This window comes from Lutjanus erythropterus, chromosome 7, assembly GCF_056507025.1.
Source record: "Lutjanus erythropterus isolate fLutEry1 chromosome 7, fLutEry1.hap2, whole genome shotgun sequence".
NCBI lineage: Eukaryota > Metazoa > Chordata > Actinopteri > Lutjaniformes > Lutjanidae > Lutjanus > Lutjanus erythropterus.
The window spans coordinates 19,100,418-19,118,913 of NC_139323.1; positions in this window are offsets into that span (position 1 = coordinate 19,100,418).

Genomic DNA, 18,496 nt, shown 5'->3' on the forward strand with positions numbered 1-18,496 from the left:
GCGGCCGTGAGGACTGAGGACCAAGTGTTGAAGCGGGTCACAGCGCCACAGACCCCCAAAAGGTAAAGCAATATAAGCTTTCACATCAATGGCAGACTTCCATTGAGCGATATATTTTTGGACCAAGGTCGATTTTTACGGTGATGTCTAGAGGGGAACCCTAGACCCACGAAAAGCTCAAACCTTAAAGGGTTAGTTCACCCAAAAATGAAAATTCAGTTCTTATCTAGGCACCCTCATGCCGATTGAAGGTCAGGTTTAGTTTTTTTGTCCACAAAAAACTTTCAGAGGAAAACACTGTTGCAGAATCTCCCAAACAAACATGACTCTCAGTTGGCATGAGGGTGAGCAAATAATGATGGACTTTTCATTTTTGGGTTAACTGTCCCTTTAACACTCATCTATTGAGACTTTATCAAATCAAGGGTTCCCTTCTGGACATGAGCCAGAGGACAGGCTCGCTGCAGCAGAGGCAGGTCAGCTGTAGTGAGTTCCTGTGGTTACAATGACGCTCTCTGATGATTTTAAACTTTCTGTGGGTTGGATCTTCTCAAAGTGTGAGTGAGCTTCTCTCACTCTTTCTGTCCAGATCTCCAGGTCGAGACGTTCCTAAAGCTGTTTATTGCAAAAGCACTGAAAAGTGGTGGTGTTTTTCTGTTGAAAAGTTCCAGAGAATATTTATTTTGGACTTTAATCTGGACGTGCCTGAAAATTACTGTCTCTCTAGTGAAGTGGTTTTCAGTTCTTCCGTCAATACACTGATTTACACAGAACTGGCTTGTGAACTATGACTGGCAACATGAAAACAATATTTTGCTGTCAATCACTGCATCATAATGATTTCACAAAATGTTGAACAGGGGTGGAAGTAATGAATGACAAGTACTTGAACTACCATGATCTAAACATCTTTTCATAGACGAGGCCTCACTGAACAGGAATTGTCTCTGATATGTTTTTTTTTCTTTTTTGCACAGGAAGTTCAAATACCTTGTTAAAATGGATTACATATTGTTCTACACCTTGCCTTAATTTAGTATTTAAGGAATCATGAATATGCAAATAGTTCCTGCCCTCTCCACACGCCTTTCACCTCCACCCCTATGTAGCTGCACCTGGTTTCTCTGTTTTGCTGGATAATTACAGTACCTAGCTACATCCAGCTTCTCCTTTGGGCTAGGCTTTGCCACAAATAATTTCTGTAGTCCAACCCCTTGATTAAGTTTAATCTCCAGCAATGTATCATGGTCTATAAAATCATCAAATGCCTTAAGTGTCACAGTTCTGTGAAAACCATGTATCTCAAAAAATGTCAGCGTCAAGTCAAAAATGTTTTTTCAGCTTTGTGGATTACTTCTGGGATGTAGTGTGGAAGTATAAAGTTGTATACAATTAAACTAAGTAAAGTATAAATAAGTACAGTACTTGATGTACTCTGAACTAATGGATTGATGGTGGATGGAAATTAGTGCCTCGGCTGTGCCCAGAGTGCATCTAAACAGGTTAAAACCTGTGACTGTGAACTCTTTTTCTACCCAATGCTGCCAATTGCTAGGATATAAAGACAGTATAGACCTACACATGAAGACTGCTATTCTGCTAAAATTCATTAGTATGATGCAAAGGATATATTATTTCTGAGTATGTGTGTGTGTAAGAGAAAGAAAAAGTTTTGCACTTTTGTGTGAGTTCAGATTCTCTGGTAAGTCTTGCAATATTCTATTACTCATGGGGCAACATAGTTGATATATAAATATGCTCCTGCTGGTATCCTGTATTCCTATTTTACTTACTATTGTTTTTTTTTGTTAACTCCCAACTGCACCTATGCTTGTTGGTGCAACCAAGCCTAGTTTAAGAGTTTTTTGTTCAGCATGGGCAGAGACCAGGTGACTGCCTTAAATAACATCTAATTTGTCTGTGTCATAGAATTGCTGCACTTGTCCCAACACATGTTGCAGTTTTTAACCTCAAGGCCTTACACGCTCCTTGAAGTTGTGTCATTCTCTAATAGGCCACTTTGTACATCTACCATTCTGCTTTGGTTGCACTGCCTGTCTGTGTCAACTTGACATTTCATGTTGTTACAGCAGCAGAAATCTAAACCCCCAGTTTCATAAAAGAACACACGTTGATGTGTGTTTACTTGCTTTTTTGTGGAATTCTTCCTCTCCACTGCAGGGCGAAGAAGTTGCAACCCGTTTTACATCTGTGATTTGATGACTCATTGTTTTTCCATTTAATTTCAAATAAAAGATGACTGGATTCCTTTGCTCCTTTGGAGTGTGAGATAGGTCAGACCTCTCCTGTTGGAGCCAGTTGGAATGGATTGGAAGTTAAGAGTCACACTTTCCGTCTCCTTTTATGCACTTTATTGATGTTATTCTAAAAAAAAAAAAACACATCACAGATAAGAAGAAGACAAGGGCCTGGGAAGGTAGATATTGCAGTGGGATACTGTGGTTTCATCTGCAACCAATGGGGTCGCATGTTCAGTTAGAAATGGTTGGTGAGGTCATTAGGTCAGAGGCAGTCAGAGATACCACAAGTGTGATCTTCAGTCACTGCAGAAAGATCTAGATGAGCAGAAAGAGTAGTGGACAAAGGACATAGAAATCCTTAATATCAAATATCATCTACTAGAGCCACAATCAGAGGAAAAGTACCATATGGAAAAAGTTTCTTTGTGCAATGAGGCTTTTCCTGTTGAGCAGCAGATACCTGAAACAAATCTAATCTCTTAACTTGTTCTCTAAATCTATTTATACAACAGGTAATTCCAAGTACAACATCAGTGGGACTTTTACATGTATCACTCCACAGATTACAGAGTTCTGATAACCACTAGCCTACTTTGACAGTACAGTGACTAAGAGAGAGCATGGAAGGAAACGGGAGGCGTCTTGTACATGATTCAGGGCCTATTACTGTGGGATCACTGTCACACACTTTTTAATCTGACAAAGTAAAGAGATTTGGATATAAGAACAGCAATTTTACAGTTTTTGATTTGTCAGTCAGGGAAAATTCCCACGCTTCCATGCAAATATGCTACCATTGTTTTGAAATGATTTGCAGAAATATAGTCTATAGGTGCATGGCCCATACATATAAATGATAAGATGGTTCCTTGAACAGTTTTTACGCTCAAGAGAAGTATTTGTTAGTAGTTAAGCTTCTTAAATCAGCTAAAGTAACATACCGCTATTGTAAAATCCTGTGTTTGGTTTGTTTGCTTTCAGACCACAAACAAACCGCACCAGAGTCCATTTGGAAGCAGACCAAGACCCACCTTTCCATTCAGTCTCGGTCTTGATGTTTTTCCGCAGCAGGGTGAGTCTCAAAAATGTAACATGGACATTTGATCTCTTAAGAAGTCCAAGCTGAATACAGCCTTCAGGCAATTTTATCCATCCATTGGGACAATATAACTGATGAGCTCTACTGTAGGAACATATATACCTATATGAAGTAACTAGCAAGCTAAGGTGAGCGTACAGTAAAATGTTTGTGTTGCTTGGCAACAGTCCAGTCCAGTGGCAAAACTGTTTGTTTTGGTGAAGCAAAATAAATGAGTAAATAAAATAAATATAGTAAATAAATCATAATATAAGTCAGTAATTACTGTTAACTAATAAATGGCAGTTATATACCTGTTATATAAAAGAAATGTCACAGTCAAGGTCATACTGTTGGACTGAATATCAGCCCGGCTCTGATTGTCATTGGCGAATCACAGCTGTGTTGATATTCAGTCCAACAGCGCTCCCTTTCATGTGATATTACTTAAAAAGAGGTAGTTTATTTAAGGACAAAGGCAGAAGTAAAATGGTCACACCTTCATGTAATTCTATGCTGTATCCCTGGAGATATTAAACAGACTTTTCCTACTGCAACTTCCTGGTGTTTTTCAAGGAAACTAAAAAAAGAAGGAAGGGACATGACATCATTATAGAACAGTCTATGCTCTGCTTGATGCCAGACTTCGGTGCCAGTTTCTGTGGAAGCTTATGGGAGATGCATGGAGAAGCACACTGAAGCACAACATACCTGCACTGTATGACCTTTGATGAAGAAATGCCTCTAAAAATGAAATAACACATTTCAAAGAATAGCATGCTGTCTGATTTTTGCCATATGTGGGCATTTGTTTAGTTCCTGTTGATCTCATGACTAACATGGAATCCCCCACAAGTTTCAATAGAACTGACATCAAAGTCTGAGGTGTAGAATGGTGGTTAATGATGTAATGACCCTTTCCTCTTTTTCAGTGTTTTTTGGTGATTTAATGAACACAAGCAAGAAACCACGGCTGGATGTGGATAGTGCAGGACACACTGAGGGCTGTGTCCCCTTCAGGTCTGCTAATCTACCACCCCCCCCCCCCCCCCCCCCCCCTCCCCACCCCCCTCTCTGAGCTGACTCTGCATCATGTTTAAAAAACAGAACGCACATTCCCATCAGATTCCCAAAAGCTTTCATTCCAGCCACTGGATTGTGCAATGGGTGGAAGCAGAGGGGAAGGGGCTGTTACTTACTGTTGAGTGTTTACGCTATGAATTTTATTAGTTTTCCCACATGACTGTCACTGAGTTTAGGTACCATGGTTTCACACTGAGCCTGGGAGAGTGAGAGGGAGGAAAAAGAGATTGATCATGAGAGAGAAGTCAAAGGAAATCTGTGCAGGAACAGAGCAAAAGCTAAGAGCAAGTTTCAGAGAAATGATGCTTGAATTATGAAGGTCAGTTGTAGGTGCATGGTGGGGTCTCTTGTCCCCAAAATCTTAAATTTGGATTTATTTTCTGTTAATATTTTGTATACAACCAGTGTTGCAATTTCAACTATGTACATTTACTGTACTGTACCGTTACAAAAGTAGGCAAAACTTTTGAGGCACTTGTACGCAGTGTTGGAGAAAGCACTTAGAAATTGTAGTTACAATGAAAAGTAGTTAACTGCACCTTCATCACTTTAAAAAAAAGTTTAGCTTGTCAAACTAAAACTACTTTTAAAAAAATAGTTCCGCTATATCCAAACTAGAGCTGCAATGATGAATCAATTATTAAATTGACCACCAACTGTTTTGATAATCGATTTATCAGTTTAGGTAATTTTTTACAGGAAAAAAAGTAAAAAATTCCCTGATGTCAGCTTCTTAAGTGTGAATATTTTCTGGTTTCTTTACTCCTCTCTAACAGCAAACTGAATATCTTTGGATTAAGGACAAAATGAAACATATGAGGACGTCTTCTTGAGTTTTGAGAAACACTGATACACATTTTGTGACATTTTATGCACCAAACAACTAACCAATTAGTGGAGAAAATGATCAAGAGATTGATTGATAATGAAATTAATCATTACAGGAAAGACTTTACAAGTCAGTTTGTGACACAATTAATTAACCAATTAATTTAAACAAATCAAAAGATTCATTGACAGATAAAATAATAAATAGTTGCATAATGCGTTGTATTGATTAATCCATTGTAGCTCAGTAAGACTGAGATGCATGGTTAGAAAGTGTCTGAACCATGGTTATGAAGGGGCTACTGTGGTTTCTTTTCTTCTTTTCTCTGTGCCGATGTCTGCATTGTTTGTGAAGCTGTCTATCTCTTCTGTTATTTGTTTTTTCCGGATCTAATAGGCTAAAGTAGGACAGAGCAGTCCAGGAATTGAGACTTTGATGGATGACAGTACGGACTAACAGAGACAGACAGGGTAACAAATGTTGATAAAAAGAAGGGGAGATGGAAGGAGACAAGGAGAGGCAGGAGTAGACTAAGGAGCAGCAGAGCTGGTTTTCCCGTATTCTGTCTCCCTCTCTTAGTCCCTGTGGTATCACTGATTGTGAGAGGTTACCGGCATACTGGCCTTCTTGCACAAGTCAGCCCAGGCACTGTAGATTAATGAATGACCGCCAGAGCTGTTGACTTTACCCTGAGCAGCAAGAGATGTACAGACACTCTGACAGCCCATTTATAACCATATAAAAACACGCTGAAGGCCTTTGCTCTGTGTTGTTCCAAGCTGGATACAGACTTCCTGGATGTTTGGTGCTGCGGTGGAAAGAGGAAATGTTGCTCCAGGTCACCAGATCATGAAGAAATGGCCTTGTTGCCAAGTCCGGTAAAAGTTTGTCTAATGGTGATGCTGTTGTGTGTGTGTATGTGTACGGCGGCATTGTGAGTCAGGGCACGCTGACGTAGGCTCAGAGGGTGAGTTAGATGTTTGGGAATGTAAAGTGTAGTGGGAACGAGTGAGGAGCGGCAGCGGTGGAAAAGGAAGGCCTCTTGGGCCGTCACCCCACTGCCCTCCACTCCTGCAGTTTATCCACACCCACTGAAAAATCTTTAAAAGAATTAGATGAGAATGTTTGCGCTGCACTATGAACTCCAGTGTATTATTGTATGACATAGACACAAATGTACAGTTTATATATAATATGTTCAACATGCTGTGGAAGTTCACACCTCATGGCAAGTTGTGAGGAGCCAAACATTATTTTGAACACTCAACATTATTTATTAGTAGAGATAAGAGACTACTTTATGGACCGCATAATTGAACAACAGCTGGCAATCTTTCTTCACAAGTCTTGATGCTGGTGATGGTGGATACCATGCTATAGGAAAAAATAACTCTGGAACATGCCAAGGATAGAGATGTTTGCTGTATAAGAGATGTCCAGTTGTTTTTTAGAGAGGCCATGCACGATCCTGCATACATGGTCCAAAAACATGTGCAGCATGCACAGAATAAAAAGGAATAGTAATAAATCACTTTATTGACTGAATCTTTATTATGCTCCATTTAATTCTGTTTGTTTTTGACTGATCTTTGTGTGAATGATTTATGTATATGTTAACATATTATGGGATATCAAGCTAACTATTCAGGCAAACAAAAAGAACAAAAACATTCTTACATCTTAATTTCTGTAATGCTTTATTCACAGGCCAATTTACTGTAGGAACCAGTGCAAACATCTACAACTGTTTCAAAACACCAGGATCCCCTCCAAAACTAAACTGAGTGCTGAGTGCAGAATCGCTCTCTACTAAAATCCTCCACTGGTTGCCTGTGAGCTACAGAATTGAATTTAAGGTCCTTATCATCATTTTCAAATCAATTCATGGCATCACTCCGGACTACAACAGTTGGTTCCTGACAGATCACTGTGCTCTGTTGACTCTGGGACTGAAGCCAACAGTGATGCCGAATTTAGTTCATGCACCTCCAGACTCTCGGACAGTTCATTTAAGAGTGTACACCTTATTTACAGCTTTTGAAAGAAAACTGAAAACTCATCTTTTAAAATTTAAACAATACTTCTACCTCACCCATAGCGTTAAAGGTAATTTATTTATTGTTTTCTTTGTTTTTAAATGCCTCTTTTATTTTTCTCGTTTTCAAAAATCTCTTAATGTTCAGTTTTCTTGCATCTGTCTTCTGTGTCTATTTTCCATCTTTTACATAGCACATTGTATTGCATGTTTTCTTTGCTAAATAAATAAATCTTTATTATTTCTGAATTACAATTTTAGTAGGATATCACAACAAAAGAAACAACCAACCAAATCCTGATGAGCTTAGATCATTGCTCAACATTCTGTGTATCTCGAGAACAATCACATATTTTGTAGTGTGCAACATGGGGTACGTCTCTATAGGAGGTCATGAGGGCTGATAGTGTATCTGGAGCAGCAGTGCTGCTGGTGGGTTATCAGCGGAGGTCTGGGGTCTTGAAGGGCACAGGGTGACTGCCTGTCTGAGAAACAGCCTTGCTGGTCCTTTTAGATAACCTTATTATCTGCATCCAGCTCAAAATAGCAACATCAAAGGATGCACAGATGGAAGGATTAAGGGATGGATGGAGGAAAGATGGATGTACAATGTATTTTCATGCTAGGTCGATCATTTTGTTAACTTTCCTGTGCAGAAATTTTTGTTACTGCTTTGCTGAATGTCTCTCTTTTACAAAAATACATGTGAAAAGATAAGCAACTAGGAAAGCAAAGGGACAAGATTTTATCCAGGTTGTAATCTGTTGTCAGGAGAGAGGAAAAGAGATCAATCATTATCAGTAAGCAAGGGGAACATCTTTATTCTTTATCATTATTCTATATCTTTTAACCAAAGTTTAACCTTTTGACACAACCTTTTGACAGTGTAATCTGGAGATGATGCGAAATCAGAGACAGGAAGGTTGGATCACTCACCTTACAATATTTATGTTGTGAAGATGCATAGTTGGTGAATTTCAAATACCAAAGCACAGTATCTCAGAATGACACGAGGTGCTTGTAAGCATGGCGTCATATCTGAACTCTTCATCATAGCATCTTTAAAATGTCACCATGTCTGTTCTCACACAATCACCGTGGAAGTCAGGATCTTTATGGTGTTATTTATTTTCTTTACAATAGGGGAAGTTAAACGGAAAATAGACTTCAAGCTCTTCCTTTGCCAAAATATGTTAAAAATAACTTTGACCCCAGTCATATAAACAATCATGCCTGATTTTCTCAGCGCTGCTCCTCTGATGTCTGGGAAAACTTGAAAGATTCCTCTGTGTGTGTGTGTGTGTGTGTGTGTGTGTGTGTGTGTGTGTGTGTGTGTGTGTGTGTGTGCGTGAGAGAGAGAGAGAGAGAGAGAGAGAGTGTGTGTGTGTGTGAGTCTGTGTAAACACAAGACAAATGAGTTTTTGCAGAAAACCCGTTGACCGTGGGCATGATGCATGTCTATGCCTGTTGACTTGTGTGTGTTTGTGTTATCATCTCTCCTTCACACCAGAACCTTGACTCTCTGTTCATTAAACACAAACATGCCACACAGAGCTGAAACATGCATTCTTTACATGCAGGAAAATATGCATCCTATTTTAGGAAGTTTTGTATATCTCGGTGGCTGTGCTTTGTCTGTCTGCTGTTCTGTAAGAAAGGGTCAGAGGTACATTTCCCTTGAGGCCGAGACTAATGGTCATGCAGTTCAGTATGTGGTGCTGCACGCACTGAACCCCAATCGTTCACCATCTACCACCCCCAACACCTCTCCCCTCCTCAGCCCCTGCCCCAACCCCACACCCCTCAGCTTTCCGAAAAAGTGCAGCAGGAGCCTGAGAACGAAGTAACCCACTGACAGAAACAGACCAGCCTCCATCTCCAAATGCCATCAGTACAGATTTAGAACCACTTTAACCTTTCAAAGACAAGCTCATGCATTTTTCCTTCCCTTCTGTCTTTATGGTACTAAGTCACCTCACAAAAACTGCACATACAAATACATAGATTAGACAAATACCAAAATATACTACGTATACATATGATATTCATACACATATACAGTACATATAAAGTTTAATATGTCTTCTCGGGCTCCCCCTTGAAAGTTGAAGGCTCAAATAATCACAGGGAGATCCCTTTTTTGGTGTTTATGTCTATATCAGGCAGCTGTGAACCTGGGCAGAATGGAACAGATGTGTACATGGACTGCTGTGGACACCATGGACATGTGGTAGTTGTGCGGCTGGAGGAAGAGAGACTTTACCCAGTAAATCTCAGAGATAACATTATCTTCTGCGTTCCGCTTAGAAGTGATGAATTTACAGCTCACGGCAACCTAATACATTACAGTCACTGGCTTTTGTTTGATATCTAGCGGGTGCAAAACTGTTGCACAATCTGCTGTAAGTGTAGTTAGTTGATTTCAGCGATGGAATTCTGAGCTGGGTACTGCCTTAATACCCACTAAAGGCCAAAATGCACTAAAAGTGATATTTGATTCCCATCAATAGACACACGTCAATTGAAGCTCTAATGGCTCACTATTTGTATGTATCTATTTATTTTGTTAGTATTAGTATAATTGATAATAGTTTATTTCTTTACTTAAAATATTGTCCTTTTTCAGGTCAATCTATATGTGTGAATATGCGATATTCATGTTTTTGTATTAAGGCAGCAGGATAATCAGTTTCACTTCGACAATTTAAATCAGTGAGGATGTTCTAGACTACAGCAGACAGCAAAGTTAACACTGACACACCAAAGATAAAGATGTAGAGGGAGAGACAGCGTTTGGATGCTTCATCATGATTTACAATAATGCAGCACAGTGACAGATTCAAGGAGGAGACGAATGTCTATCTGTGACTGCTCCAGTCTGCAGCATATTAAGCCCAAAACTGGACAGTAACATCAAGATTCATGATCTAAAAAGTTTCTATCATTATTATTTTATATTCCCACTCTTTCTCCCCTTCTCACCTCCTCTCTCTTCTGCAGGGTTTTTTTTTTCTTTTACCTGGTTTTAGGTAGTGCTGCTGCTCTGCTAGCACTCATTCCTCACATCCATGTCTTTTTTTTTCTTCCATTTAACTCTCCCCAAGCACGTACTGTGGTTGCAGGAAAAAACTTAAGAACACTGGTTCGCATTTGGCACTTCAGAACTGAAACAGGTTTGGACTTGGAGCATCAAGGCAGTTTGATGCGAGTCAAGATGCTTTCAGTGGGTGTTCTGCTAAGAGTAAACTATATTTTTATTAAAAGAATAGCTCGACATTTTAGTAGATAAATGAGAGTCAACTTCTTGCCAAGAGTTAGATGAGTTGATATTATATTATTATTATGTAATAAGTCATTGCACCTGGCCACAACCACAAGCTAATGTGTAATGGTTTAGTGAGCAATTAATTTTATTCAGTAATTACTATGCTTCCACGTGAGGTTTCAGAATAATGGGCAGCTCCCATCTTGTTGTTAAGATAAACTAACCGGCTATGGAGACCGTAAAAAGCAAATAAACTTATCAAACTACTTTTTCACTATCAGTATAGCTATCTTTCTCTCAGGCTGCTTACATTATAAAAATATTCAAACTAACTAGACAGACAGAAAAATACTGTTATAATTTTATTTTCTTTTGTCATATGACCCATTACTTTCTCAAAATACAAACACTTTCTATTATTCCTGCAATGCATCATCACATCAAGTGTCATCATGGTGAAATGTTTTCAGAGTAACACTTTTCAATACTGCTGACCAATAGAGGGTTGGAGTGTGTGGGCATATTCATGCGCTCATTCAAAGTCCAGAGGTATTTTCCCAGCATGTGACTCGTCCGTAGTGGCTGTGTGAAATGAATGGTGTATGTTTGTGAATGAATTACTGTGTGAATGGCAATCAGTCACAGCCGAACTAACAGTGAGAGTCACTGACAGTGGGCTCTGTGGCCTGTGTGACGCGGCGATGCTCCACATAAAGAACAGCTCGATAGAGATCTGCAGAGGTAGTAAAGGCTGCCATGGTGAGCGCTCAACCAGCAACAACAATAAGACAGGCCGGCCATCAGGCATGGTCATCCTAAAGCTCCCTGGCTCCAGAGACACGCTGGACAAAATAAAGGCTGAAAACACACACTTCACATCTCATTAGACAGGGCCACTGTGACAGCTGACTGAGGGGCCAAAACAGGTCAACCCCACTGGGTAAAAAAAACAAACACTAAATGTACATGAATGAGTACAGAAAGGCTTATTAACATGCATGAAGTAATATTCACCTTGCCATTATGCTTATCTTTTAGTATAACATATAGGTAGGTTTTCTAGTCATGGTCTGTCATTTTAATATGTTGTAGTTCCATGCTGTTGTAGAAAATAGCAGTGTTGGACAAAAACTAAATATATTTAGTCAAGTTCTGAACTTAATTCACTATTGAGATGCTTGTTCTTTAATTCCAAAAGCTATTGAACTTTGTAATTCACTGCATTTGTTTGACAGCTATTGTTGAAGTTAACAACTTTGATTATTGTTTCTTTGGAATTAACTTGTGAGCAGCATTTTATTGTTGCAGTCTGATATTTTATATCCTTTTTTTTAGTTTTTAAAATATTATTCTGCAAAATAACTAGTAACTATGGCTGGCAAAAACGTGGAGTAAAATGTACAATATTTGCCTTTGAAATGTAGCGAAATATAAGTTTAAAGCATTAAAATGGAATCTCAGAAGGGAACTTAAATACAGAATTTAAATCTACTTTACATCACTGATGATTTACTAATTATAACATAAAATCCTGAAAGAATTCATTCTGTTATGAGTACTTCTATTTTTAATACTTTCAGCACATTTTTCTGGTAACACCTCTGCACCTCGTTTACTTGAATAAAATCTTCAATGCAGGACTTTTTTATATGGTGCTATGCTACTTAAAGGCACTTTGTGAAGCAAATGACATGTATTAATGGCTTTGTATTGCCAATGTGTAAACAGATTGTAACGTAACTTAAAAAATGAGACCTTACCCACCTTTCTCAGTGGCCTATAGCAGCCTGTCAACTGATTTCTATGTAAAGGACTCAGTTTTCTGTGTAAATCCAAAAGATGGGCTGTATATGCATGTTACTGAGTGCTTTGACTCTCCTCAGCTACCCTACAGCGCCAACCATGGATGCACTGTATACAGGATGTGTATACAAATGTGGTGCCTATTCAGTTCAGTGAGAATTGCTCACCTGGTGCATACACCAGAAACATCTTCTTATTTCTGGGTTTATTACCAGCAAAACCTACCCTTTGCAGACCACTGAATATGTGCAGTAGTGTTTCTTCTGGTGGTCCTGCTGCGAATTCCTGCTCATGATTGTGATGAGGGTAAGGAAGTTTTTAGAAATATAAAAACTTCATGGATGAATGAAAATGAAAATTAGTCATTAACGTGAACAAATGATTGGCACCCACAACACAAACCTAACCTTTCTGACCTCATCTATCAATATGATGCCAGTCCATCACATTCAGTCTTGTGTATGTCATATCACTGTTTTAGCTGATGTCCACGATGCTCGCTCACACCCATGGAGTCTACTGACTGTAGTTCATCTAACAGCCACTGGGTTTTCTGCAAAATACACGTAGTATCTTAAAGGGAATGAGCTGAGTTCTGTTTTATCCAATGAAAACACACTCTCTGTCCCTGAGGGGTTATCTTATGATTGATATAACTGTTTCTGATTTGGGCATCCAGTGCAACGACTGTAAGAGGTCTATGGACAAGAGTTCCTAATATGGAATTATCATCTGGCCGTAATTAAACCTCTTTTCAACTGTACACTGTATTTTGGAGAGGTCCTGGGCATCTGCAGGGCATATGTCTTTACAGTTTATCTGGGGAGTCACACACTCACTTGCAAAAGCACACACAAACACACACGTACACTGAAGTCCCTGGCCTGCAGTGCTGCGGTCAGCCTGTGTTTATAACTCTAACACATGATGGTCCAGCACATTGCTGAGATCACAGCAGTCTCCTTCACCTCCCACCCAGCCAAAACCCACATCTGTCCTCCTGTCCCCATCGGGGTGCTGAGGGAGCTTTGGTGGTGCAAAGCTGCCTGAGGGGGTCCAACAGCAGCACGCTTCAACGCTGGACGAGAAAGGGAGGCTGTGATGGTCATGGTTTGTTTATTGATGGAGTGCGAAGTGAACAAGACGGAGGAGAGAGGGGTGGAAGAGGTGGCCGGGGGTTACGCGGAGGGAATGTGGTGTGAAAATAAACGTAAAGGGCTGCAAACAGTGGAGCCAACAATGGTCAAGTGTCAGATCCAGGTCTGTCTAAGGTTTATGTGCCCTCTGTATAAACACAGCAGAATTGTCTGCTCTCTGAGATCATCCTTTCCAACAGTTTGGCCTTTGGGTTGGACCACCACAAACCCAACATCTCCACGTCTTTCCAACAGAGCTAAAGTGAATTTAACACACACTCTTAGAAATGAAGGTGCTAACTGGAGCTATAAATGGTTCCTCAGTTTGCCCCCATTGGAGAACCAATTTTGGTTCCTGATTCCTTTGGTAAAGGTTCCATTTGAAACCCTTTCAGGGAGTTCTACCTAGAACCTAACATAAAGGGGTATGCCAAGAACCATCTTTGAAAGGTTTCACCCAGAATCCCCAATGAGAAGTTCAACAGAGAACCCTTCTATGGTGTAATGGTTCCACCCAGAGTGTTCTCTGAGGGTTCTATCCTTTATTTTTATCCAGAACCCATCCAGTTCTAGATGAAACCCTTATATTCCAGCTGTTTCATCTAGAACCCACATGGGGGATCTACCAAGAATCTGTTATAGTATAAAGAACCCCTGATGATAGAATTATAATTTCAACAATCCTTTGCTTCCAGAAAGGGTTCTTTGGATAAAAAGGATTCTTAAAGGAACCCTTAGTCTTAGTTCTACATAGAATCACATTTGAAAGGTTTCACCCAGAACCCCCTATGGTTCTACACAGAGCCCCTCTAGGGTGTAATGGTTCTAGCCATATCCCTCTCTGGTGGTTGTATCGAGAACCTTTCCACCTTCTAAGAGGTACTTCTGCTAAGAACCCATCCAGGGGTTTCTACTGAGAATCTATCTTTAATTCCATGGGTTTTTAGAAACCACCCGAGGGGCTCTACCGAGAACCCTTACATATTTCAAGTGTTTTATCCAGAATCCACCTAGTTCAACAATCCCTGAAGAATTCCTTCTTCCGAAAGGATTCTTTGGATGAAAAGGGTTCTTAATAGAACCCTTAGTCTTAATAGGAACCATTGAAGCAAGTGGTTCTCGGAGGAACGTCAGCCCCTCAGGAAGAACCCTTTTGAAACTCTTATTTCCAAGTGTGCATGCACAGACTCATGCACACATACACACAAACGCCCCAACCTTGCCCTTGCCTTGGACCTCTGGCCTGTTTTCCCTGGAGTCGATACCAAAACAATCAAACCACTAACAGGAAAGTGAACATATGTCTCCAACACATCCATCACCTTTACAAGCCACTACCAAATGCCTGAAAACTGACAGGCACACATTTCTTAAACATAGTTCAAGTTCAAGATATAATCTTGGAATATTTTTAAAAGCAAGAACCAGCAAATGAGATCTTATCTTGTACATTTAGGAATGTGTTTTGCTCTGGCACATTCACCCTGCTACACTGTGACGTTCCCCAGCACTGTCTGGTTCTACATCACCAGGATAAGGTACTCCACAGGATAATGTTTTATCAAGATGAAGTGAACAAAAATATATCAAAACTTGTATTTCCAAAATATTTAGAACTTTCTGGACTTAATGTTTTCTCTGCAGCTCTCACGCTGTTGGATTGTTTTCTATGGATGCAGACCAAAAGATAAAGACGCGACCCCTCAGTGGACTGCCAGCTCTAGAGAGACCGTCATCACGAAGGCACTCGCTCACTTGGCATTCTTGCTGCCTTGGAAACTTTCAGTGCAAATATAGACTTAGAGGGTTGAAAGAGAAACTCAGCCTTTGTGGAAAATTAACAATCTGCTGTTACTGAGAATCACAGTTGAGGAAGCCACAGCCTATAGGTTGATTTTCTTACATTGAGCTTGTGTAAATCAATTGTTATTATAAGCCTAGCAAAGTCACGAAATGGGTTGTCAAAAGTATCCATGCTTAAATACTTTTGAATACCATGTTGTTTAAAACAATACAGTACTAACATTTGATAGTATCAAAGGGACCAAAACTATATTAAAAAATAAATAAAAGATCTAAGTGCTTATTTAAGACCTCAGCTCATTTTAGTCTTAATTTTTCTTTCAGTGTAGAGTATGTGGCCTCCTGGTTACACGTATGATGTCGCAGCTAACACTGCTCAGTGTAGCAGTAACAGCCAGTAGTTAGAGCTGCAAACAGAGAGTCTGCTGAGGCTTAAACAGTCACTAGAAGCACATTTGTGGCCCTTTTTGAAAAAGTTTCTGTGTCGTACCTGAGTTGTAGCTAGCTGAGCTAACTTTAGCAGCTCAGAAGGCTGAGAGACACTCCAATGTGTGTGTGTTTGTGTGTGTGTGTGTGTGTGTGTGTGTGTGTGTGTGTGTGTGTGTGTCTGCGGGGAAGTGTCAGTTCATAGCCAAAGTCCTGCTGTTTCTCATCAAGAGAACAAGCACAGTCTGGTGGTACTTTACAGCTGTCAAAAGCACAAAAATTTAAAAGTACTAAATAGTAGGTAAGCAAAAATAGTGTTAACTCCTGTGGATGATGTGTCTTGACCAGCATATATTTGAAAATGAGTGCTGTTTCACAGGCTTCTACACAGGGGCTGTGGGAGGTGGGTCACCCAACTCTGATTAGAGGGCGTTAACACTTTTTAAATACAAATTATGTGACACAGAGTAGTCCCAAACAGTTGGCTTTATCTCAACATTGGCCATGCAAAGCTCAGGATGGTTTAAAACAGAGGGTGACGTTTTGAGCCATTTTCAACCCATGAAAGGCTGATTTTTATAAATTTATTAAGAAATGTCACTATTAAGCATCGATGTGTTTCATCACACATTAAATAACAGCTCCAAAATATGTTTAAGTGTGCAGTACCTCTTTAAGAAATTAGCTTCTGGACAGCCTTAAATTTTAAGCTGACTGAATTTGAAAAGTCATTTTTCTTAAAGAAGGGTTTTAACTCTCAAACAATGCATGCTGGGAAGTCTTCTAATATGATGATTTTTTTTAGAAACTAAGTTTAATGAGTTGACTTGACTCATTTCAAGTCAAAAGACTTCAAGTCAGAGAAACTCATGTTTATAAGTCCTGAGGGATTCTGAAAAGAAATACTAGAAATTTTGATATCAGTTAACTTGAATAAATAAACTTGTATATTTATGTGAAGTTAATGAGAAATGATTTGTTGATTCCACTAAATTCCTGAGAGTTTTTTTTACAGATGAAACAAGAGTTATTGGGGAATCAAGCACTTTCAGTGCATATGAACAACACGTACAGCTTGTTTGTAAGTGGTAAGATCAAATGATTTATGTGATTCAGAGCACTGAAAACCAGTGACCGTTGAGTAGTGATGTAATATTTCAGACAGCCCATATCTACTCTCAGCCCATATGACTGTGTAGTGGTAAAGGTGGCGCTGGTTTGATTGGAGGTTACCTGTGGATTCAAACAGTAGACTGGTTGTGCTCTGTATCTATGGCACATGTGTGTACACACAGCCACGAGTCCTGGGTGTGAAAGGCCTATGTGTCTGGGCATCAGTGACTTAATGACACCACTTACTGGCCTAATTCACACTCAGGTTCTTGTGCATATTTCAAAAAAAACAACACGCGAGGAAATCCTACCAACAGAGAATCGGTTGTGTCAGTCAGATTGGCAGGGAACACTTGTAGGGTTCATGTTTGACCTCCTTTGATGCTTCCTCTGGGTCAAAATAGAATTTGTTTATCCTTTTATCCAACAGACACCATTTGGCATGTTTTCACGTCGGCAACTTGAAAAGTGACACCTTTCAAAAACAGAATATTTTTCAGCCCAACTTCGCTCTTGAGCTACTTATGAGACGAATTAGGGCCAAAAATGGTAAACGTAAGGAAAGGAGTGGTTTGGTCAGAGAGCCACAAACGAGCAAGAGAGCGATACGTGGGTCGGAGGGTGGAGAGAGACTAAAACAGGACAGGGCAGACCCACACACACATCTTTCCACTCCTGTATTTTTATTTGAGCTCGTTGCGTCTCACAGGAAATACCCTCCACTGTTTCCATGAAAACTTCTTCTTTTTCTATGGTAAAAGTCAAGCAGACTATTAATAAAGCAACAGAACAGAACTGAATATCCTGTTCCTGCTGTTGCTTTTACTCTCGATTGTTCCCATTATTACTGAGATGCTGTAATCTGTGGTTGTCACTATAATTTATCAATTGATTCTCTGCGATTCTCTAGTTGCACAACATAAATCTATTCATGAGCTGCGTGCTTCATTACTTTTCTGTCAACTCAATATCATCCTGAATTTAGTTACTTAACGTATCACAGTTAGCTGGGTACATATATTTATATCTCATTTTGTATATAGTGGTTTTGAGAATTTTGATAATAACCCCAGTGTCTTAGATAACTATTAGCAACATTAGCTAACTAGCCAGCATTGTCATCTTCAGTCAAATTTGACAGAAATAAAATCAAACACACCAAAAAAATCTTTGCTTGTCTTTCCACCGCTCCAGCAGTCACCAGCTCTGGTGTGGTTGAAATAAACCTTTAATTGAAAGAGTTAGGTGTGAAAATATCAGAAGAGGAGCTAATTATACTATAATGGAGGAAAAAAACTCTTTACAAAACTCTCAGACTCTAAAGGAAAAACACAATTTGGAAATGCATGATTAGTTAAGATATTTACAGTTATGCCAGTGTGTTTTAAAAGAAATTAGATAAAATGAAGTGGTTGTGGGGCTTAGTTGTGTGGTACAGTTTGTGTGCAGGCATACACTTGTCGCTCTGAACCTGTAGTTTCAAAACTCTGCCAGGGTATTACAGTTTTCTGTTTCTTGTTTTACTTGTTTTATCTTGTTTATCTTGCTAAAACAGGCAGATGGAAATTAGCCTCTGGCTATAATCTTGTCTATTTACATGTAAATGTTCATTAATATGCACTGACCCTATTTAAGCAACCACAAGCTATATCATACATCAAAGA